A 25,114-nucleotide genomic window follows, 5' to 3' on the forward strand; every position below is an offset into this window, starting at 1 on the left:
GTTGTCACCTTAGCTTGCAACATAAATTCTGAGTGATGGGAAGCATGAGCACCACCACCAGTCAGTCTACCCCACTGCGTACACACTTGGCTAGATTAGCCATGTCAGCAAATGACTGCTGTCTGAACACACACAATTCTGATTTGGTCACTTATAACTTGCTGTTTGGACAGTCAGTATTCCAAAATGGATTTGAAAACAAAACTGATTTGAGCATTACTGGGCATCGGGATATATAATAAACAGAGTAGCAGCAGCGTAAATTATGATTGCATGTGAGTGTGTAGATTCAGTATAAATGCGTGTGCATGTAAGGTGTGTGTTGTTGTGTCAGTGTTCGTGAGTGTGTAGAGTCCTGTAATTGTGCAAAAATCAAATACAAGGGTCAACTCAGATAGTCTATGTAGCCATTCTGTTAGCTGTTTAGCAGTCTTATTTATGGCTTCGGGATAGAAGCTGTCCAGGATCCTGTTGGTGTCAGACTTTATGCACCGGTACCGCTTGCGGTGCTGAAGCAGAGACAACAGTCAATGGCTTGGGTGGCTGGAGTCTTTACTGATTTTCCGGGCCTTCCTTTCAAACCGCCTGATATAGAGGTCCTGGATGGCAAGGAGCTCGTCCCAAGTGATGTACTGGGCTGTCCGCACCACCCTCTGTGGTGCCATGTGATCAAGGGCGGTGCTGTTGCCATACCAACCAGTGATGTAGCGATGATGCTGTGATGAAACCCACTATCTGCATTGTGAGAGGGCAAACTGAGCTTGTAAATACTGATTGTGCATGCTGATATATAGTACCAGTCAAAAGTTTGGACACACCTACTCATTCAAGGGTTTTTCTTTATTTTTACTATTTTTACATTGTAGAATAATAGTGAAGACATCGAAACTATGAAATAGCACATATGAAATCATTTAGTAACCAAAAAAGCTTCACCTGGATTGCTTTTCCAACAGTCTTGAAGGAGTTCCCACATATGCGGAGCACTTGTTGGCTGCTTTTCCTTCACTCTACTGTCCAACTCATCCCAAACCATCTCAATTGGGTTGAGGTCGGGGGATTGTGGAGGCCAGGTCATCTGATGCAGCACTCCATCACTCTCCTTCTTGGTCAAATAGCCCTTACACAGCCTAGAGATGTGTTGGATCAAATTATAGTCCCCTAAGCGCAAACCAGATGGGATGGCGTACCGCTACAGAATGCTGTGGTAGCCATGCTGGTTAAGTGTGCCTTGAATTCTAAATAAATCCGCAACCGTGTCACCAGCAAAGTACCTCCACACCATCACACCTCCTCCTCCATGCTTCACGATGGGAACCACACATGCAGAGATCATCCGTTCAACTACTCTGCGTCTCACAAAGACACAGCGGTTGGAACCAAAAATCTCAAATTTGTACTCCTCAGACCAAAGGACAGATTTCCATGGTCTAATGTCCACTGCTCGTGTTTCTTGGCCCATGCAAGTCTCTTCTTCTTATTGGTGTCCTTTAGTAGTGGTTTCTTTGCATCAATTCGACCATAAAGGTCTGATTCACGCAGTCTCCTCTGAACAGTTGATGTTGAGATGTGTCTGTTACTTGAACTCTGTGAAGCATTTATTTGGGCTGCAATTTCTTTCTTTTTTCTTTTAACTTTACCCCTTTTTCTCCCCAATTTCGTGGTATCCAATTGGTAGTTACATTCTTGTCCCATCGCTGAAACTCCCGTACGAACTCGGGAGAGGCGAAGGTTGAGAGCCGTGCTTACTCCAAAACACAACCCAGCCGCACTGCTTCTTGACACAATGCCCGCTTAACCCGGAAGCCAGCCACACCAATGTGTTGGAGGAAACACCGTACACCTGGCGTCCGTGTCAGTGTTTTATGCGCCTGGCCTGCCACAGGAATCGCTAGAGCGCGATGGGACAAGTACATCCCTGCCGGCCAAAACCTCCCCTAATCCGGACAATGCTGCTCCGCCCCATTGGTCTCCCGGTTGTGGACTGCTGCGACAGAGCCTGAAATCGAACCAGGATCTCTAGCGGCACAGCTACCTTAGACCACTGCACCACTCAGGAGGCCCTGGGCTGCAATTTCTGAGGCTGGTAACTCTAATGAACTTATCCTCTGCAGCAGAGGATGTTTTTTGCGACTGCACTTGAAAAAACTTTCAACATTCTTGAAAGTTTCTGGATTGACTGACCTTCATGTCTTAAAGTAATGATGGACTGTCATTTCTCTTTGCTTATTTGAGCTGTTCTTTCCTATAATATGGACTTTTACCAAATAGGGCTATCTTCTGTATACCACCCCTACCTTGTCACAACACAACTGATTGGCTCAAACGCATTAAGAAGGAAAGAAATTCCTCAAATTAACTTAACAATGCACATCTGTTAATTGAAATCTATTCCAGGTGACTACCTCATGAAGCTGGTTGAGAGAATGCCAAGAGTGTGCAAATCTGTCATCAAGGCGGCTACTTTGAAGAATCTCAAATATAAAATATATATATATTTTTTTTTTCACCTTTATTTAACCAGGTAGGCCAGTTGAGAACAAGTTCTCATTTACAACTGCGACCTGGCCAAGATAAAGCAAAGCAGTGCAACACAAACAACACAGAGTTACACATGGAATAAGCAAACGTACAGTCAATAACAAAATAGAAAAGTCCATGTACAGTGTGTGCAAATTAAGTAAGATAAAGGAGGTAAGGCAATAAATTGGCCAAAGTGGCGAAATAATTACAATTTAGCAATGTAAACACTGGAGTGATAGATGTGCAGAAGATGAATGTGCAAGTAGAGATACTGGGGTGCAAAGGAGCAAACAAATAAATAACAATATGGGGATGAGGTAGTTGGGTGGGCTATTTACAGATGGGCAATGTACAGGTGCAATGATCTAAAAGCTGCTCTGACAGCTGATGCTTAAAGTTAGTGAGGGAGATATGAGTCTCCAGCTTCAGTGATTTTTACAATTCGTTCCAGTCATTGGCAGCAGAGAACTGGAAGGAAAGGCGGCCAAAGTAGGAGTTAGCTTTGGGGGTGACCAGTGAAATATACCTGCTGGACGGGCGGGCAGGTGCGGGCGGCGATCGGTTGAAGAGCATGCATTTAGTTTTACTAGCATTTAAGAGCAGTTGGACGTCACAGAAGGAGAGTTGTATGGCATTGAAGCTCGTCTGGAGGTTTGTTAACACAGTGTCCAAAGACGGGCCAGAAATATACAGAATGGTGTCGTCTGCGTAGAGGTGGTTCAGAGAATCACCAGCAGCAAGAGCGACATCATTGATGTATAGAGAGAAAAGAGTCGGCCCGAGAATTGAACCCTGTGGCACACCCATAGAGACTGACAGAAGTCCGGACAAAAGGCACTCCGATTTGACACACTGAACTCTGTCTGAGAAGTAGTTGGTGAACCAGGTGAGGCAGTCATTTGAGAATCCAAAATCATTTTTATTTCTTTAACCATTTTTTGGTTACTACATGATTCCATGTGTTATTTCATAGTTTTGATGTCTTCACTATTATTCTACAATGTAGAAAATAGTAAAAATAAAGAAAAACCCTGGAAAGAGTAGGTGTGTCCAAACTTTTGACTGGTACTGTACCTATCTATGAGAAGTAGGTTGTACAAATTCTAACTTAAGAACATTGACACAGAACACTTGTGACACCGATATGACACCGATATGAAGCAAGACACAGGAGAAGTTGCTGTTACACTTTTTTATCTAATGGAATAACTATGTCATGGTGGCATTTATATTTATAGACCCTGGCCCTTTGCGTCACACAAAGACTGACGTACTGGAGAGAGCATGGTCATAGTAGAGACAGAGGACAATCGTAAGCATGAATACACACAGGCCTCATCAGCCCCAGACCTCGATATAGGCCTCCTTGTGAAGTGGCCCACTTTGGCTGAAATGTCTTCAGGGATCGGATTGAAACGGATAAGGCCAATGATGATGTAGGTAGGGGCCTGGTGTGGTATGGTTCCCCCGTAATGTAAGGGGAATCAAATCAAATTTGATTAGTCACATGTGCCAAATACAACAGGTGTAGACCTTACAGTGAAATGCTTTTTTTACAAGCCCCTAACCAACAATGCAGTTTAAAAAATATGAATGAGAATAAGAAATAAAAGGAACAAGTATTTAAAGAGCAGCAGTAAAATAACAGTAGTGAGACTATATACGGAGGATACCAGTAGAGAGTCAATGTGCGTGGGCACCGGCTAGTCGAGGTAATTGAGGTAATATGTGCATGTAGGTAGAGTTAATAAAGTGATTATGCATAGATAATAACAGAGTAGCAGCGGCGTAAAAGAGGGGTGGGGTGGGGAGGTGGCTATGCAAATAGTCTGGGTAGCCCTTTGATTAGCTGTTCAGGAGTCTTATGGCTTGGGGGTAGAAGCTATTTATAAGCCACTTGGACATAGACTTGGTGCTCCGATACCGCTTGCAGTGTGGTAGCAGAGAGAGCAGTCTATGACTAGGGTGGCTGGAGTCTTTGACCAGTTTTAGGGCCTTCCTCTGACACCGCCTGGTATAGAGGTCCTATATGGCAGGAAGCTTGGCCCCAGTGATGTAGTGGGAAGTACGTACTATCCTCTGTAGTGCCTTGCGGCCGGAGGCCGAGCAGTTTCCATACCAGGCAGTGATGCAACCAGTCAGGATGCTCTTGATGGTGCAGCTGTAGAACCTTTTGAGGATCTGAGGACCCATGCCAAATATTTTCAGTCCGCCCTCTTCACAACTGTCTTCGTGTTGGTTTGTTGGTGATGTGGACACCAAGGAACTTGAACCTCTCAACCTGCTCCACTAAAGCTCCATCGATGAGAATGGGCCTCGGTCCTCCTTTTCTTGTAGTCCACAATCATCTCCTTTGTCTTTGTCACATTGAGGGAGAGGTTGTTGTCCTGGCACCACACGGCCAGGTCTCTGACCTCCTCCCCATAGGCTGTCTCGTCGTTGATCAGGCCTACCACCTTTGTGTCATCGGCAAACTTAATGATGGTGTTGGAGTCGTGCCTGGCTGTGCAGTCGTGAGTGAACAGGGAGTACAGGGGGACTGAGCACGCACCCCTGAGGGGCTGCTGTATTGAGGATCAGCGTGGCAGATGTGTTGTTACCTACCCTCACCTTCTGGGGGCAGCCCGTCAGGAAGTCCAGGATCTAGTTGCAGAGGGAGGTGTCTAGTCCCATGGTCCATAGCTTAGTGATGAGCTTTGAGGTTACTATGGTGTTGAACACTGAGCTGTAGTCAATGAATAGCATTCTCACATAGGTATTCCTTTTGTTCAGGTGGAAAAGGGCAGTGTGGAGTGCAATAGAGATTGCATCGTCTGTGGAACTGTTGGTGCGGTATGCAAATTGGAGTGGGTCTAGGGTTTCTGGGATAATGGTGTTGATGTGAGCCATGACCAGGCTTTCAAAGCACCTCATGACTACAGACGAGAGTGCTACGAATCAGTAGTAATTTAGGCAGGTTACCTTAGTGTTCTTGGCACAGGGACTATGGTGGTCTGCTTAAAACATGTTGGTTTTACAGACTCGGACAGGGAGAGGTTGAATGTCAGTGAAGACACTTGCCAGCTGGTCAGCGCATGCTCACAGGAGCGGTAGAGATACTCTTAATGATCGGCTATGAAAAGCCAACTGACATTTACTCCTGAGGTGCTGACTTGCTACACCCTCGATAACTACTGTGATTATTATTATTTGACCATGCTGGTCATTTATGAACATTTGAACATCTTGGCCATGTTCTGTTATAATCTCCACCCGGCACAGCCAGAAGAGGACTGGCCACCCCTCATAGCCTGGTTCCTCTAGGTTTCTTCCTAGGTTTTGGCCTTTCTAGGGAGTTTTTCCTAGCCACCGTGCTTCTACACCTGCATTGCTTGCTGTTTGGGGTTTTAGGCTGGGTTTCTGTACAGCACTTCGAGATATTAGCTGATGTACGAAGGGCTATATAAAATAAACTTGATTTGATTTGATTACACATCCTAGTAATCCGTCTGGCCCTGCGGCCTTGTGAATGTTGACCTGTTTAAAGATCTTACTCACATCGGCTGCGGAGAGCGTGACCACAGTCATCCGGAATAGCTGGTGGTCTCATGCATGTTTCAATGTTATTTGCCTCGAAGCGAGCGTAGAAGTAGTTTAGTTCGTCCGGTCGGCTCATGTCACTGGGCAGCTCTAGGCTGTGCTTACCTTTGCAGTCTGTAATGGTTTGCAAGCCTTGCCACTTCTGACGAGTGTCAGAGCCGGTGTAGTACGATTCGATCTTAGTCCTGTATTGATGCTTTGCCTGTTTGATGGTTCGTCGGAGTGCATAGCGGGATTTCTTATAATCTTCCGGGTTAGAGAACCTCTCCTTGAAAGCGGCAGTGCTAGCCATTAGCTCAGTGCGGATGTTGCCTGTAATCCATGGCTTCTGGTTGGGGTACGTACGTACGGTCACTCTGGGGATGACGTCATCCCTTGTGTGCCTGCGGTTGGGTGGTGTGTGTATATGTGTGTCTGTCTGTCTGCACAAATGTGTGTGTAGGCCATTCTCTGAAGGGATAACTTTGTTTGAATACACAGGCTTTCCCAAGGTTCCCCCACTGCCTATGTGCTGCCACTGTGGCAGACGCTAATCCATTCTTAACCCCAGCAGGACGACAACTACGTCATTGTCAGGGTTGGGTAGGTTACTTTTAAAATGTAAGCCGTTACAGTTCTACACTTATCTCCCTCTCTAACTTCAAGCATCAGCTGTCAGAGCAGCTTACCGATCACTGTACCTGTACACAGCCAATCTGTAAATAGCACACCCGACTACCTCATCTCCATATTATTACTTACCATCTTGCTCTTTTGCACCCCAGTATCTCTACTTGCACATCATCATCTGCACATCTATCACTCGTGTTAATGCTAAATTGTAATTATTTCACCTCTATGGCCTATTTATTGCCTACCTCCCTACTCTTCTTCATTTGCACACACTGTACATACATTCTATTGTGTTATTGACTGTACATTTGTTTATGTGTAACTCTGTTGTTGTTTTTGCCGCACTGCTTTGCTTTATCTTGGCCAGTTCGCAGTTGTAAATGAGAACTAGTTCTCAACTGGCCTACCTGGTTAAATAAAGGTGAAATACATTTAAAAAGTTACTAGTTACCTGTACCATTTTGGATTACCCAAACCCCACAACGTAATATGACTACTTTCAGTTACTTTCCCCTTAAGAGGCATTAGAAGAAGACAAAAAATAATATTACCAATTGAATGACATCTATTGCAAGATAAATCAATGTTAGAGTTTAAATAGCTGACCTTAAATGGATGTTTCATTTTATGGGTTACGAAGGCATCTAACCCATTGCTTTCTACTTCAATACAGATAGTAAAACGAGTAGGCAATATATTTACATTAAAAACCAAAGTCTGTCAGATTTCCAGTGATTTCAATTAATTAAATACCCTGTGATTTTTGAGAAAAGGACTTGGAAATATGGATTTTTCAAATTGTTTTACCTGAACATAACCCAAATACAAAGGACTTATTAGCCTACTCTGTTTATGTTTTTGTCATGGAGGGCTCGTTGCTTCAAAACATTTAAAAATAATAAATGCTGCTATCATGGAATGGCATTCTTCTGAGTACTGCTGAAAATTGCTAATTGCATGACATATGAAAAATGTAATGCCATATGTTGCATTTGCTTTCAGCCAATTTTTTTAATACATTTTTTGGGTGAACCCATAGAATTACGAATTAGAAATCTTAATTTATTTAATAGAATCTCTATCGGTGACACTTTGATATCTCGATAATTTGTAGATGTTGACGTCTATCCCACTCGCAGATTACAGTTAGTTTCTTTTGTAATCCGTTACTCCCCATCCCTGGTTATTGTAGTTTGAGTAACCGTTACTTAACTGTCACTGGTGTAGAGAGGAGTAGGCAGAAGACAGTCGCAGGTTTAGAACTACTCAATTTATTTAAGCAACGTAGATCAAAGCGGGACAAAACCCAAACGCTGTGGTGCTCAAATAGATCTTCATAAACAAAAAGGCACAGGGCGAACCCAAGGTGCAAAATATAAATTAATCAGGAAATAGGAGAGATTCCTCTCAGGAAAACAAGTAACATTTACAAAGACAATTGGAAGGGAGTATATATACAATGATAGAGTGGGGATTGGAACCAGGTGTGTGTAATGATGACGAGATAAATCCGGGGTTGACGAGTGAAGGGAGTTTGCCAGCAGTTGGTTCGGGAGCAGCTAGAAAGCAGGCGATGCCAAATGCCTGAGCTGGACAGGAGGGGGAGCCAAAGCGAAGGCTGGTGTGACAGCAATTCACCTGTGTTTGTGTGTCAGGAAATTGTACACCTATTATACACTCCATTCTCCTATAGTCAGTATCCTGACCCATGTTGCTTATTATCACATTATAGTTCTACAGAGGCTATAATCAGGTTGTTCAATATGTAACTTTTACCTCTGGGTAAATTGAAAAAAATTCTCCTGAATATTTCCCATAAATAAAAAATGTAAAAGGGGCACACCAATGAGCAAAACCATGTATTCTCAGCTTAAAACGAAAGATTGTGAATGTGAACACCTCTCCTCTAACCTTCCATCTCGGTCTCTCTCTTCGTAGGTTCGACGTGGATAATGGCTCGTCGCCAGGGCGCATCCCGCTGGACCCCATGGTCAGCCCGGGGTCAGGGCTCTTCCTGCAGGCCAACATTGTCCACAGCCAGCGGAGAGAGTCCTTCCTCTACCGGTCCGACTCGGACTACGACCTTTCACCCAGGTCCATGTCCAGGAACTCCTCCATCAACAGTGACATGTGAGAGCAAATCCTACACATCTCTTGTATTTCATCTCTTCTGTGTCCCCCTCTGTAATAATACAAATTATGGATGTAGAATCTTCATTTGATCACCTTGTTGCAGGAAATTTAAAACATGTAGTGTATTTGAGGTTCTGAAATGTGTCATTTCCACTATGAAATGTCAGACTTGATTTTGCCTTACCAAAAATGTATCAACCCCTACAGAAATGTCCATTAATTATAATCCATATAATAATTCACAATCCCCGTTGCTGTAGGATTATTATTCTGTTGTAGCAAACTGGCTCAAATTAAGATCCTACATCTGTACAACTGAGTTTAGTTGGGTAATTTATTATGTCTGGCTAACCAGCTAAACGGTTGACCATTAACATGCCTAAGCTGTACCATTGTTCTAAAGATGTTAAAACAAGCATGTGTTCCCATCAGAAGAGGCATTTAGTTATGTTATGGGAAGTCAAATAGTGGTCTTTCACAGTGATTGAAATTATATGACTGAGGTGCCCCCCAAACATGACTCAAATGTTAAGTTCCATTTTGTCTCCCAGAGAGTTTGTTGAGGTCAGGTCGGGCCGAAAGTGATAGGATAGGGCCCCTAGGAAAATATCCAGTACTAAACTGCCCTGCAGTAATCAGTGGGCCCCTGTTATCACCTCCACCCTACCTGACACCCTAGACCCACTCCAATTTGCTTACCGACCCAATAGGTCCACAGACGACGCAATCGCAACCACACTGCACACTGCCCTAACCCATCTGGACAAGAGGAATACGTGTGTGAGAATGCTGTTCATCGACTACAGCTCAGCATTTAACACCATAGTACCCTCCAAACTCGTCATCAAGTTCGAGACCCTGGGTCTCGACCCCGCCCTGTGCAAATGGGTACTGGACTTCCTGACGGGCCACCCCCAGGTGGTGAGGGTAGGTAACAACATCTCCACCACGCTGATCCTCAACACTGGGGCCCCACAAGGGTGCGTTCTGAGCCCTCTCCTGTACTCCCTGTTCACCCACGACTGCGTGGCCATGCACGCTTCCAACTCAATCATCAAGTTTGCGGACGACACTACAGTGGTAGGCTTGATTACCAACAACGACGAGACGGCCTACAGGGAGGAGGTGAGGGCCCTCGGAGTATGGTGTCAGGAAAATAACCTCACACTCAACGTCAACAAAACAAAGGAGATGATTGTGGACTTCAGGAAACAGCAGAGGGAGCACCCCCCTATCCACATCGACGGGACAGTAGTGGAGAGGGTAGTAAGTTTTAAGTTCCTCGGCATACACATAACGGAAAAACTGAATTTGTCCACCCACACAGACAGCGTTGTGAAGAAGGCGCAGCAGCGCCTCTTCAACCTCAGGAGGCTCAAGAAATTCGGCTTGTCACGAAAAGCACTTCTACAGATGCAAACTTCTACAGATGCACAATCGAGAGCATCCTGTCGGGCTATATCACCGCCTGGTACGGCAACTGCTCCGCCCACAACCGTAAGGCTCTCCAGAGGGTAGTGAGGTCTGCACAACGCATCACTGGGGGCAAACTACCTGCCCTCCAGGACACCTACACCACCCGAGCCACTGCCTGTTCACCCCGCTATCATCCAGAAGGCGAGGTCAGTACAGGTGCATCAAAGCAGGGACCGAGAGACTGAAAAACAGCTTCTATCTCAAGGCCATCAGACTGTTAAACAGCCACCACTAACATCGAGTGGCCGCTGCCAACATACTGACTCAACTCCAGTCACTTTAATAATGGGAATTGATGGAAATTTATGTAAAAATGTATCACTAGCCACTTTAAACAATGCCAGAGAGTTTGTTGGGGTCAGGTCGGGCCGAAAGTGAAGTTAGGATAGGGCCCCTAGGAAAAGACCCAGTACTAAACTGCCCTGCAGTAATCAGTGGGCCCCTGTTATTCAGCTGTAAATCACTCATCGGCCTGCCAATATGTACCCTGTCTCTGAATTTAATTAAAATGCCTCCCAACGAATCCCTCCCAAGGTTCAAATATTTGCATCAAGCTAGTATTAAATCGATAAAAATAATGCTACTTGAAATGGGACTTTTTTGTCCTGGAATCTGGGCTAGTGACTGTCATCTCAAGTAGTAATCATCTCAAGTATCTCAAGTAGTAAATCAAGTAGTATATCTTATGCTAGTCTATTTTCCCCTGCTACAAATGTTTGACTCTTTTTCCCAGGGAAATATCATGAGTCTGCTCACACTAGTCATCAAGGTATTTAAACAGACATTACAGACCAGGGCCCCAGGCCCTCTATCTTTTACACAGCATGACGCCACACTTCATCAGTTATTGCAATAAACAGCCCTGCGCATGCCTTCTGGAGTCATCGTATACTTTTGACTCAGTCACTCATCTGGGCCTACTTCAATAAGAGGACTTCTGATGGAGCCCCTAGAGCAGGAGTTATAAACTTTATTCAAAACCTTTTTTTTCTGCTTTAGACTTCGAGACCAGATTGGTCAAATGTTGCCTATGAATCAATCAATGAATTGATTAGCTCAGTTGGTAGGTAATTAGTAGAGACAGGTGTAGTGCCTGGTTGGAACTCAACCCTCCAGTACCTAAGGCACTCAGGACCAGGGTTGCCTACCCCTGTCATTCTATCGCTCCGGATACAATGGAATCCTCCATTCCATCTCTTCCTCCTGCTCGTCATCCTCTCTCTCTGTCTATCCATCTGCCCTATCTTTAATGCACTATAGTTATATACCAGACCACTGTCCTCAATGTTTTCCTACCTCTGTTTTGAGATCCTCACAACAGGAGGATCAAACAGGGACTGAAGTCATCCTTGCTTGTGTCTAGATATACTGTATGTATCCTACATGTTTGTCTTAACCTTCCACAAATCAAATCAAACTTTATTTGCCACATGCGCCGCATACTGCAAGTGTAGACTTTACCGCGAAATGCTTACTTACAAGGCCTTAACCAACAGTGCAGTTCAAGAAGAAGAAAATATTTACCAAGTAGGCTGAAATTAAAAGTAAAAATAAAAAGTAACAGCACAGTCCTGCTTTCAATGTTGCCTTCCCGTTTCCCAGTTCATTCTACATGAGGATGCACGTTGGCTATTTATGTAACTGCATTCTCTTTGAACAAGGTAACAGAGTACAAGCTAGGCTCCGTCTACCTGACTCCTGTGTTGCACTGAGGTCTAACTGGTGTTTTAACTGACCTTATTTAAGACCATCTGAATGGAAAGTAATGGGCCTGCCAGTGGATAAAACTGGAGATAAGTGGGTGAAATGATGCCAGTGTGTGGTTGTAATGATACATGACAGAGACCCTGAATGACAACTACACTACAAAAGCGACTTGCTCAGTGTCCTTAATTTTGTGTCTGGTGATAAGGGTAATTGGGGGCACTCCGAAAACCGTAGCGACTACGGCTCAGTGTTCTCCATTTTGTATCTTATCGATAGGAATAACCACCTGTAGAGGCCAGGCCTGACCTCGCGACGGTCTGAGCCCATCATTAGTGGAAAGTAAGTGACAGCCCTGCTGATGAAGTCCAGTCGGTTACACTTAGGCTCACACCTCCTTCATAATGGGGGAAATGAATGAGGAAAGAATGGGGTTTGGTTAGCATCACCTTTCGGAATTATGAAGCCTTTATGTGTTTCATGTTTGTTTTGATTACATACATTATCAAAAAAATTCACAAAAAGTGAAGCAAGCTGATGAAGATGATCTCATAGAACAAAACATACAGTGCCTTCGGAAAGTACTCAGACCCCTTGACTTTTTCCACATTTTGTTACATTACAGCCTTATTATAAAATGGATTCAATTGTTTTCCCGCCTCATCAATATACACACAATAACCCATAATGACAGACATTTTCTTTTTGCAAATGTATTTCAAAAATAAATGAAATATCACATTTACATGAATATTCAGACCCTTTACTCAGTACTTTGATGAAGCTCCTTTGGCAGCGATTACAGCATTGAGTCTTTGTAGGTATGACGCTGCAAGCTTGGCACACCTGTATTTGGAGAGTTTCTCCTATTTCTTCTCTGTAGATCCTCTCAAGCACTGTCAGGTTAGATGGGGAACGTCGCAGCACAGCTATTTTCAGGTTTCTCCAGAGATGTTTGATCGGGTCCAAGTCTGGACTCTGGCTGGGCCACACTCAAGGACATTCAGATCCTTGTCCCAAAACCACTCCTGCGTTATCTTGGCTGTGTGCTTAGGGTCGTTGTCCTGTTGGAAGGTTTACCTTCACCTCAGTCTGAGGTCCTGAGAGCTCTGAAGCAGGTTTTCATCAAGGATCTCTCTGTACTTTGCTCCTTTCATCTTTGCCTCAATCCTGATTAGTCTCACAGTCCCTCCTGTTGAAAAACACACCCACAGCATGATGCTTGGTTACATGGTTACATCAGACCACATAATCTTATTTCTCATGGTCTAAGAGTCCTTTACGTGCCTTTTTAGCAAACACCAAGCAGGCTGTCATGTGCCTTTTACTGAGGAGTGGCTTCTTTCTGGCCACTACCATAATGGCCTGATTGGTGGAATGGTGCAGAGATGGTTGTCCATCTGCAAGGTTCTCCCATCTCCACAGAGGAACTCTAGAGCTCTATCAGAGTGACCATCGGGTTCTTGGTCTCCCTGACCAAGGCCCTTCTCCCCCGATTTCTCAGTTTGGCCTCGCGGCCAGCTCTAGAAAGATTCTTGGTGGTTTCAAACTTCTTCCATTTAAGAATGATGGAGGCCACTGTGTTCTTGGGGACCTTCAATGCTGCAGACATTTTTTGCTACCCTTCCCCAGATATGTGCCTTGACCCAATCCTGTCTTGGAGCTCTACGGATTATTCCTTCGACATCATGGCTTGGTTTTTGCTCTGACATGCACTGTCAACTGTGGGACCTTATATAAACAGGTGTGTGCCTTTCCAAATCATGTCCAATCAATTGAATTTACCACAATCAAGTTGTAGAAATATCACAAGGATGATCAATGGAAACAAGATGCACTTGATCTCCATTTTGAGTCTCATAGCAAAGGGTCTGAATACTTATGTAAATAAGGTATTTATTTTTTTCCCCTTTTTTAAAGCTGTTTTTGCTTTGTTATTTTGGGGTATTGTGTGTAGTTTACTGAGAGTCTAAACCCCACAAATCCTCCAGTGGTGCACCTTTCCAAGGCATGAATGTCACTCCCTGGCCATAGAGAGGCTTTTATTCTCTATTTTGGTTAGGCCAGGGTGTGACTAGGGTGAGCATTCTAGTTTCTTTATTTCTATGTTTTGTATTTCTATGTTTTGGCCGGGTATGGTTCTCAATCAGGGACAGCTGTCTATCGTTGTCTCTGATTGGGAATCATACTTAGGCAGACTTTTTTCCTTTGGTGTTTGTGGGTAGTTGACTTTGTTAGTGGCACTATAGCCCTAGTAAGCTTCACGGTCGTTTCTTTGTTTCTTGTTTTGTTGGCAACATTCTAAATAAAAGGAAAATGTACCTTGGTCCGGTCATTTCCACCTAGACGACAATGAAGGGATGGATCAAAGTCTGGTTTATGGGTTTAGACTCGAGATCAGTACTGTAATCTGGGCCTCATATTTGCTCAGAAGACTGTATGGCGTGTATAGAAGTAGTTTTAGAAACTCCATCCTGGTTATTTTATTACGTCCTTTCCATATATTAATTTGAACAGAATTGGAGTCATTCCAATATTAGGCGTTTGGATGCTGTGGTCCAGTGCGCGTTAGTGTGCGTTCCTCTACTAAGTAGTAGTGAAGCTAGTGATAATGCCCTGGACCAGAGCTAGGCGTTTTGATGTTTTTGTACACTGGTCATTTATTCAATCAGAATTCTCACATGAAAATGCAAGGTACCTACAGATGTTAAACACAATTTTGTTTCGACAAACATCCACCGAATTGGAATGTGTAGCCATCAGTCTGTCAGCAGATGGGGCTACATATTGTCAGCAGATGGAGCTACATATTGTCAGCAGATGGGGCTACATATTGTCAGCAGATGGGGCTACATATTGTCAGCAGATGGGGCTACATATTGTCAACAGATGGAGCTACATATTGTCAGCAGATGGGGCTACATATTGTCAGCAGATGGGGCTACATATTATCAGCAGATGGGACTTCATATTGTCAACAGATGGGGCTACATATTGTCAGCAGATGGGGCTACATATTATCAGCAGATGGGGCTACATATTGTCAGCAGATGGGGCTACATATTGTCAACAGATGGGGCTACATATTGTCAGCAGATGAGGCTACATATTGTCAGCAGATGGGGATACATATTGTCAGCAGATGGGGCTCCATATTGTCAGCAGATGGGGTTTGTTACGCTCGTTGATGGAAGGATCGGATCAAGGTGCAGCGTGGTAGGCGTACATCTTTCTTTTTATTGATGACACCGGGAAAAAAACAAATACAAAACGAAATGCAGTTCTGTAGGGCTGGAAAGCAACAGTACAAAAACAAGATCCCACAAACTAAGGTGGAAAAAATGCTGCCTGAGTATGATCCCCAATCAGAGACAATGATAGACAGCTGCCTCTGTTTGGGAACCATACCCGGCCAACAAAGAAAAAGAAAACATAGATTTCCCACCCTAGTCACTTCCTGACCTAACCAAATAGAGAATTAAAAGGATCTATAAGGTCAAGGCGTGACAGGGCTACATAATGTCAGCAGATGGGGCTACATATTACATTTACATTTACATTTACATTTACATTTAAGTCATTTAGCAGACGCTCTTATCCAGAGCGACTTACAAATTGGTGCATTCACCTTATGACATCCAGTGGAACAGCCACTTTACAACAGTGCATCTAAATCTTTTAAGGGGGGGGGGGGGTCAGAAGGATTACTTTATCCTATCCTAGGTATTCCTTAAAGAGGTGGGGTTTCAGGTGTCTCCGGAAGGTAGTGATTGACTCCGCTGTCCTGGCGTCGTGAGGGAGTTTGTTCCACCATTGGGGGGCCAGAGCAGCGAACAGTTTTGACTGGGCTGAGCGGGAACTGTACTTCCTCAGTGGTAGGGAGGCGAGCAGGCCAGAGGTGGATGAACGCAGTGCCCTTGTTTGGGTGTAGGGCCTGATCAGAGCCTGAAGATACTGAGGTGCCGTTCCCCTCACAGCTCCGTAGGCAAGCACCATGGTCTTGTAGCGGATGCGAGCTTCAACTGGAAGCCAGTGGAGAGAGCGGAGGAGCGGGGTGACGTGAGAGAACTTGGGAAGGTTGAACACCAGACGGGCTGCGGCGTTCTGGATGAGTTGTAGGGGTTTAATGGCACAGGCAGGGAGCCCAGCCAACAGCGAGTTGCAGTAATCCAGACGGGAGATGACAAGTGCCTGGATTAGGACCTGCGCCGCTTCCTGTGTGAGGCAGGGTCGTACTCTGCGGATGTTATAGAGCATGAACCTACAGGAACGGGCCACCGCCTTGATGTTAGTTGAGAACGACAGGGTGTTGTCCAGGATCACGCCAAGGTTCTTAGCGCTCTGGGAGGAGGACACAATGGAGTTGTCAACCGTGATGGCGAGATCATGGAACGGGCAGTTCTTCCCCGGGAGGAAGAGCAGTTCCGTCTTGCCGAGGTTCAGCTTGAGGTGGTGATCCGTCATCCACACTGATATGTCTGCCAGACATGCAGAGATGCGATTCGCCGCCTGGTCATCAGAAGGGGGAAAGGAGAAGATTAATTGTGTATCATTGCTATGCAGACGACAGGAGAGACCATGTGAGGTTATGACAGAGCCAAGTGACTTGGTGTATAGCGAGAATAGGAGAGGGCCTAGAACAGAGCCCTGGGGGACACCAGTGGTGAGAGCGCGTGGTGAGGAGACAGATTCTCGCCACGCCACCTGGTAGGAGCGACCTGTCAGGTAGGACGCAATCCAAGCGTGGGCCGCGCCGGAGATGCCCAACTCGGAGAGGGTGGAGAGGAGGATCTGATGGTTCACAGTGTCGAAGGCAGCCGATAAGTCTAGAAGGATGAGAGCAGAGGAGAGAGAGTTAGCTTTAGCAGTGCGGAGCGCCTCCGTGATACAGAGAAGAGCAGTCTCAGTTGAATGACTAGTCTTGAAACCTGACTGATTTGGATCAAGAAGGTCATTCTGAGAGAGATAGCAGGAGAGCTGGCCAAGGACGGCACGTTCAAGAGTTTTGGAGAGAAAAGAAAGAAGTGATACTGGTCTGTAGTTGTTGACATCGGAGGGATCGAGTGTAGGTTTTTTCAGAAGGGGTGCAACTCTCGCTCTCTTGAAGACGGAAGGGACGTAGCCAGTGGTCAGGGATGAGTTGATGAGCGAGGTGAGGTAAGGGAGAAGGTCTCCGGAAATGGTCTGGAGAAGAGAGGAGGGGATAGGGTCAAGCGGGCAGGTTGTTGGGCGGCCGGCCGTCACAAGACGCGAGATTTCATCTGGAGAGAGAGGGGAGAAAGAGGTCAGAGCACAGGGTAGGGCAGTGTGAGCAGAACCAGCGATGTCGTTTGACTTAGCAAACGAGGATCGGATGTCGTCGACCTTCTTTTCAAAATGGTTGACGAAGTCATCTGCAGAGAGGGAGGAGGGGGGAGGAGGGGGAGGAGGATTCAGGAGGGAGGAGAAGGTGGCAAAGAGCTTCCTAGGGTTAGAGGCAGATGCTTGGAATTTAGAGTGGTAGAAAGTGGCTTTAGCAGCAGAGACAGAAGAGGAAAATGTAGAGAGGAGGGAGTGAAAGGATGCCAGGTCCGCAGGGAGGCGAGTTTTCCTCCAATTCCGCTCGGCTGCCCGGAGCCCTGTTCTGTGAGCTCGCAATGAGTCGTCGAGCCACGGAGCGGGAGGGGAGGACCGAGCCGGCCTGGAGGATAGGGGACATAGAGAGTCAAAGGATGCAGAAAGGGAGGAGAGGAGGGTTGAGGAGGCAGAATCAGGAGATAGGTTGGAGAAGGTTTGAGCAGAGGGGAGAGATGATAGGATGGAAGAGGAGAGAGTAGCGGGGGAGAGAGAGCGAAGGTTGGGACGGCGCGATACCATCCGAGTAGGGGCAGTGTGGGAAGTGTTGGATGAGAGCGAGAGGGAAAAGGATACAAGGTAGTGGTCGGAGACTTGGAGGGGAGTTGCAATGTGGTTAGTGGAAGAACAGCATCTAGTAAAGATGAGGTCAAGCGTATTGCCTGCCTTGTGAGTAGGGGGGGAAGGTGAGAGGGTGAGGTCAAAAGAGGAGAGGAGTGGAAAGAAGGAGGCAGAGAGGAATGAGTCAAAGGTAGACGTGGGGAGGTTAAAGTCGCCCAGAACTGTGAGAGGTGAGCCGTCCTCAGGAAAGGAGCTTATCAAGGCATCAAGCTCATTGATGAACTCTCCGAGGGAACCTGGAGGGCGATAAATGATAAGGATGTTAAGCTTGAAAGGGCTGGTAACTGTGACAGCATGGAATTCAAAGGAGGCGATAGACAGATGGGTAAGGGGAGAAAGAGAGAATGACCACTTGGGAGAGATGAGGATCCCGGTGCCACCACCCCGCTGACCAGCTGCTCTCGGGGTGTGCGAGAACACGTGGGCGGACGAAGAGAGAGCAGTAGGAGTAGCAGTGTTATCTGTGGTGATCCATGTTTCCGTCAGTGCCAAGAAGTCGAGGGACTGGAGGGAGGCATAGGCTGAGATGAACTCTGCCTTGTTGGCCGCAGATCGGCAGTTCCAGAGGCTACCGGAGACCTGGAACTCCACGTGGGTCGTGCGCGCTGGGACCACCAGATTAGGTTGGCCGCGGCCACGCGGTGTGAAGCGTTTGTATGGTCTGTGCAGAGAGGAGAGAACAGGGATAGACAGACACATAGTTGACAGGCTACAGGAGAGGCTACGCTAATGCAAAGGAGATTGGAATGACAAGTGGACTACACGTCTCGAATGTTCAGAAAGTTAAGCTTACGTAGCAAGAATCTTATTGACTAAAATGATTAAAATGATACAGTACTGCTGAAGTAGGCTAGTTGGCAGTGGCTGCGTTGTTGACACTACACTAATCAAGTCGTTCCGTTGAGTGTAATAGTTTCTACAGTGCTGCTACAGTGCTGCTATTCGGTGGCTAGCTGGCTAGCTAGCAGTGTTGATTACGTTACGTTGCGTTAAAAGAACGACAATAGCTGGCTAGCTAACCAAGAAAATCGCTCTAGACTACACAATTATCTTTGATACAAAGACGGCTATGTAGCTAGCTATGTAGCTATGTAGCTATGTAGCTAGCTACGATCAAACAAATCAAACCGTTGTACTGTAATGAAATGAAATGAAAATGTGATACTACCTGTGGAGCGAAGCGGAATGCGACCGGGTTGTTGAGTGCGGAAGTTCTATTCGGTAGACGTTGGCTAGCTGTTGGCTAGCTAGCAGTGTTTCCTACGTTAAGGACGACAAATAGCTGGCTAGCTAACCTCGGTAAATTAAGATAATCACTCTAAAACTACACACTCTGAACTACCCAATTATCTTGGATACGAAGACAGCAAAGACAACTATGTAGCTAGCTAACACTACACTAATCAAGTCGTTCCGTTGAGTGTAATATTTTCTACAGTGCTGCTATTCGGTAGACGGTGGACGCTGGCTAGCTGGCTAGCTGGCTAGCTGGCTAGCTGCTGGGCAGATAGCAGTGTAGACTGCGTTAGGACGACGAAATACGATAATTACGCAATTATCTTTGATACAAAGACGGCTATGTAGCTAGCTAAGAAGAAGTTGCTAAGATTAGACAAATCAAACCGTTGTACTATAATGAAATGTAATGAAATGTAATGAAAAGTTATACTACTATTCGGTAGACGGTGGACGTTTGCTAGCTGGCTAGCTGGCTAGCTGCTGGGCAGATAGCAGTGTGGACTACGATACGACGACGAAATACGATAATTACGCAATTATCTTTGATACAAAAACGGCTATGTAGCTAGCTAAGAAGAAATTGCTAAGGTTAGACAAATCAAACCGTTGTACTATAATGAAATGTAATGAAAAGTTATACTACCTGCGGAGCGAATGCGAATGCGACCGCTCGCTCCAAACCGGAAATTGGATGATATTACGCTAAATCTAAAGCCATTACATTATCAGAACCAAAACTACATTAAAACATATACAATATTGTGCTATGCACAAATTTATTTGAGAAGGCGACTGTGGCTTTTCGACAAAATGAACAACAGTGTACAATGTTTGTTTTATCTGGCTCAGAGGAGGCTCGTTTGCTCAGTCGTGGTAAGTCAAAACCCTGTGTGCAACATGTAAAGGCCCATGGGAGCTCTGTAATCCTGCCCGATATGCGAAAAGGTAATTAGGAGCACTATCAGGTAATGACATGTAACTGATATGTCTCCAGCGGCCTGAAGGAGTTGAGGACGGACGACCTTAAGCCATGTTGCACTTTCAACCTAGCCTGGGTGCCAGTGTATTATTGCTTCATAGCCATTGTTGGAAATCATAAAACCTTGTCGATTGCTCAAACAGTCTGGCTACTACATCCAGGCTACGTTCAACTTATTTTGCAATACGTATGGATAATTCCTGTTTAGAAGGGGAATGAACATACTTCTATGACTATGCTCAATGAACACTTTGATAGTGATATTTCATATCCTTTGGGATCTTCTGAGGCAGGGTTCGTCAAACCTGGTCCTTGGGCTCTCCAGGGCATGCTTTTTTTTATTTTAACCTAACACTGTTGAATCAGGTGTATTAGTGCTGAGCTAGAACAAAAGCCTGCATACCCTGTCTGGATCTCTGTGACCAGGACTGAACGACACTGAATCTATCTGAACTGCTCCTAACCCTCTGTCTTCCCTTACCCAACCCTGCATCTACATGCACTAATGCCCACATAAAAGCACTCCTTCCTGGGGTGGCTATCGAGAAGCTGCCACCCGATTCCTCCAGTGTGTGTGGTTCCTCTGAGTACACACATCCATGCTTGGGACGGTTTCTGTGTGTTAGTAAGGGAATGCATGCATGCTGTGTTGTGGGAATCCACCCATTCATGGCAGCCTAACATGCTAAACTGAACAAGCGCTTGGCCAACCATTCATTTGTCACTTAGAGATTGATACAAGTTACACTTGTTCATTTGTTGTAGTTTTTCTGTTTGTAGTTTCAGTTTGTAAGTAGAGGGGATTCTATGATGTGCGCTGAAAAACAACTGACAAAACAAAATGAATTGTCTGTCCCTGAAAAGAACAAAGGGAGAAGTTGAGAAACTTGTGGCAAGGGAAGATATTGTGGTCATCATTCTCTGTAATATCTGCATGAAAAAGACTTCAAGAAAATCAACATTATACTGTACGAACGATTGGACCAACGCCAAAGAACTCGCCAAGAAACACGCCAGGGTTGTTGCTCTCTCAAAACATATCCTTCCCTCCCACTTATAGATCATGAGTTAGACTTTGATTTAGAAGAGTTGATACACATCACACTCCTATTATGGCTTAAGCCAGGTCTCACTCTTTGGAACATAATCAAGTTGCCAAGGTAAACGTAGCTGAAAGATTAGTGGAACCTGTGTGGGTAGCTGGACAGGTAGGATGACTGACAGTGAAGGTGAACAGGTGGTCACGGGTCAGGTGACAGAGGAATGGATGAGACTGAGGCAGGAATTCCTTTAACCATAAAGTGGTATATTTAGTGGGTAGTTTGTGCTGCATAACACAGGAAACGGAATAACATGTATCCAATCAAATGCATAACAAACGAAACAGAATAACATGTATCCAATCAAATTCATAGTCACAAAGATCAAAGCATAACAATCATTCATTATTAACATAATTAGGTAATTCAGCAATTCAGTTCAATAAGATGTCAATGGGAATCATCCTTGAGTCATTTAGGCTCGTAACTATTCATCATAATCATGAGAAGAATAATACAGATAATATAATCAGTGATTGGTTATTTAATCTATAACCCCCATCAGTTTGATATCAGAATTGATCAGTTCTGCAAACAATGACGTTTCATATTTCACCCTTTCAAGTTTGTCTTCATATGTACATGTCATTTTATTACATATTAACCATATATCGATGGCATGATTGTCCTGTGATGATCTGTAGGGCCGTGATCATTGACCATTTACATCAGTAGGAGTAGGAGGAGGGAGCCTACACGAGCCTACCAGACGAGCTAAACTACTTATATGCTCGCTTCGAGGCAAATAACACTGAAACATGCATGAGAGCACCAGCTGTTCCGGAAGACTGTGATCACGCTCTCCGCAGCCAATGTGAGTAAGACCTTTAAAAAGGTCAACATTCACAAGGCTGCAGGGCCAGACGGATTACCAGGACGTATACTGCAAGCATGCACTGACCAACTGGCAAGTCTCCTACTGACCATTTACAAAACAAATGTTTTGACGCGTGCGCTCCAAGCCGCGCTACGCGGTAATAACTATAAACAAGAACTGATGGCCGCTCTCCCGATCACAATGATAGTTCAGATGAAAAGGTAACAGATTCGGTGGACTTAGGTGGATTCATGGACGCACAGAACTTCTGGATTAGACGGAGTTAAGGAAGAGAAAGATGCGAGATCGGGCGATGGCGATTTCCTCCTTTTAATGAGTTGAGATCTGGTGGACATTTCCACCTGACCTAATTAAAGCACCCCTGGCCCAGCTGAGCAAGTGCCCATGAATTAAAGGATTCCTCCACCAACTCCATGGGCCTTTTCTGCAGTACCTCTGTTTATTGGGTCAGATTGAATTGGACAAAGAATGGTTGTCACACCCTGATCTGTTTAACCCGTCTTGTGCTTGTCTCCACCCCCCACCAGGTGTCTCCCATTTTCCCCCATTATCCTCTGTGTACTTAAACCTGTGTTTTCTGTTGGTTGGTTGCCAGTTCGTCTTGTCTTGTTAGGTCTTACCAGCATGTTTTCCCATTTTCCAGTTGCTTCAGTTTCTGTTTTCTAGTCCTCCCGGTTCTGACCCTATGTCTGCCAATCGATCCCTGTTTGAATGCCTCGGATTACTGACCTCTGCCTGCCCTTGACCTGCCGTTTGCCTGCCCCCTGTTTTGTAATGAACATCTGTCTGCCTCCTGTGTCCGCATCTGGGGCTTTTCCTGAGTCTTGTCAGTACGAAATGGCCATGACTGACCCAGAAGACTTGGACCAGCTCCGCAACGCCATCTGCTCCCAAGGAACCACCATTGGAAGACACAAGGAGTTACTTCAAAATCTTATGGAAGGATTCCAGACCTTGGTGGAACGTCATGACCACGCTTTCAATACATTGCTGGGGCAATTCCACAAATTATCTATTAGGCAGCCAGCCACAAACCTCCCAGCCTCTCAGTAACCCCACTGTTACCAGCGCGTCTCCCCAGCCCAGCCCGGCTCTCCGAGAACCCAGCTTACCTCCTCCTCCTCCTCAGGAACGTAGGAGGGAGAGGAGATCTGATCCCAGTCACACTGATAGGAATTATGACATGGGAAATCGAGAACTACTCGCAGTGAAGATGGCGTTGGAGGAGTGGAGGCACTGGTTAGAGGAGTGGAGGCACAGGTTAGAGGGGGCGGAATATCCATTCCCAGTGTGGACTGATCATATAAACCTGGAATATCTCTGCATCGCCAAGCGCCTCAACTCTAGGCAAGCTCGATGGGCCCTGCTATTCACTCCCCACACATCTGATACTTCCGCATTCACTGGTGGAAATGGATGACTTTTAATTTACTCATGATTTGATGCTGTTTGACAGTGTCTTTTCCCCCTGCCTTGCTTGACCTTGACACACAGACAAACCCTATACATCTACATTGAACATTTCCAGAAAATATCATCATAAATATATCAAAACATAATTGTATATTGATTTCTTGAATTCTATCTCTGTATATGGTTAATCTGTGTTGACAAATGCATGTGATACCTTAACACGAATGAGATTTTTCCTCATTGCTACTTTTCCAATTAGAAAGGAGAGCCGTGATTGTGTATGTTTTCACATAGTAAATTAACCATCTTCCTCCTTCTCCTCTCCTTCCTCTCTTACAGCCATGGGGACAACTTGATAGTCACGCCATTTGCACAGGTCAGTGTCTTATCGTTACAGTATGCTTTACATTCATGATGTTCATTAGTTATTAGACCTTTCCCACTTGGCACACACTGGTTGAATCAACATTGTTTCCACATCATTTCAATGAAATTGCATTGAACCAACTTGGAATAGAAACTTGGAATAGACGTTGCATTGAAATCTGTGCCCAGTGGGTTGTTACATTTCTGGGGACTGATATACTTCACTTGCATCATCAGTACCTCTTTCAATATATATATATATACAGTGGGGAGAACAAGTATTTGATACACTGGAGATTTTGCAGGTTTTCCTACTTACAAAGCATGTAGAAGTCTGTAAGTTTTATCATAGGTACACTTCAACTGTGAGAGACGGAATCTAATACAAAAATCCAGAAAATCACATTGTATGATTTTTAAGTAATTAATTTGCATTTTATTGCATGACATAAGTATTTGATAACCTACCAACCAGTAAGAATTCCGGCTCACACAGACCTGTTAGTTTTTCTTTAAGAAGCCCTCCTGTTCTCCACTCAGTACCTGTATTAACTGCACCTGTTTGAACGCGTTACCTGTATAAAAGACACCTGTCCACACACTCAATCAAACAGACTCCAACCTCTCCACAATGGCCAAGACCAGAGAGCTGTGTAAGGACAGGGATAAAATTGTAGACCTGCACAAGGCTGGGATGGGCTACAGGACAATAGGCAAGCAGCTTGGTGAGAAGGCAACAACTGTTGGCGCAATTATTAGAAAATGGAAGAAGTTCAAGATGATGGTCAATCACCCTCGGTCTGGGGCTCCATGCAAGATCTCACCTCGTGGGGCATCAATGATCATGAGGAAGGTGAGGGATCAGCCCAGAACTACACGGCAGGACCTGGTCAATGACCTGAAGAGAGCTGGGACCACAGTCTCAAAGAAAACCATTAGTAACACACTACGCCGTCAAGGATTAAAATCCTGCAGCGCACGCAAGGTCCCCCTGCTCAAGCCAGCGCATGTCCAGGCCCGTCTGGACATGTCAACAGCACTGCCCTCCCCTCTGCTACTCGCCCAAGCCTTCCCCATTTCTCTTTCTCCCAAATACAGTCAGCTGATGTTCTGAAAGAGCTGCAAAATCTGGACCCTTACAAATCAGCCAGGCTAGATAATCTGGACCCTTTCTTTCTAAAACTATCTTCTGAAATT

General features: G+C 45.2%; 1 pseudogene; it reads left to right on the forward strand.

Annotated features, from left to right (window-relative positions):
- Window positions 1-8,650: 8,650 nt before the first annotated feature.
- Window positions 8,651-25,114, forward strand: part of LOC129863650 (cAMP-specific 3',5'-cyclic phosphodiesterase 4D-like) — an 81,933-nt pseudogene continuing 65,469 nt past the window's right edge.

Source organism: Salvelinus fontinalis, chromosome 10, assembly GCF_029448725.1.
Source record: "Salvelinus fontinalis isolate EN_2023a chromosome 10, ASM2944872v1, whole genome shotgun sequence".
Lineage (NCBI taxonomy): Eukaryota > Metazoa > Chordata > Actinopteri > Salmoniformes > Salmonidae > Salvelinus > Salvelinus fontinalis.